Below are 499 nucleotides of genomic sequence, written 5' to 3' on the forward strand. Positions count from 1 at the left end.
GAGTTGTTTGATCTTAGTCATTCAAGTCTTAGTCATTCTAACCCCACTCAAAATTACTAAGATTAAAAAAAAATGATAAGTGCTGGTGGGGGTGTGGTGAAAGGGGGACTCTCTTACACTGCTGGTGGGAATGTAAATTGGTCCAGCCACTGTGGAGAACAATTTGAGATTCCTAAAAAAATCTACAAATAGAACTGCCATATGATCCAGCAATCCCACTCCTTGGTATCTACCCAAATGACAGAATACTTTCATTGGAAAAGTGCTTGCACATTGATGTTAATGTGGCACTACTCACAATTGCTAAGTCATGGAAACAACCCAAATGCCCACGAACACATGAATGGATGGAAAAACTGTGGCAAATATACTCAATGGGATACTATTCAGCTCTAAAAAACAACAAAACACTGGCTTTTGACAGGAAGTCGATGGATATGGAAGACTTACTGCTGAGTGAAGCCAGCCAGGCTATGAAGGAGAGGCATTGTATGTTCCC

Source organism: Tupaia chinensis, unplaced genomic scaffold, assembly GCF_000334495.1.
Source record: "Tupaia chinensis unplaced genomic scaffold, TupChi_1.0 Scaffold000232_1, whole genome shotgun sequence".
NCBI classification, from domain to species: Eukaryota; Metazoa; Chordata; class Mammalia; order Scandentia; family Tupaiidae; genus Tupaia; species Tupaia belangeri.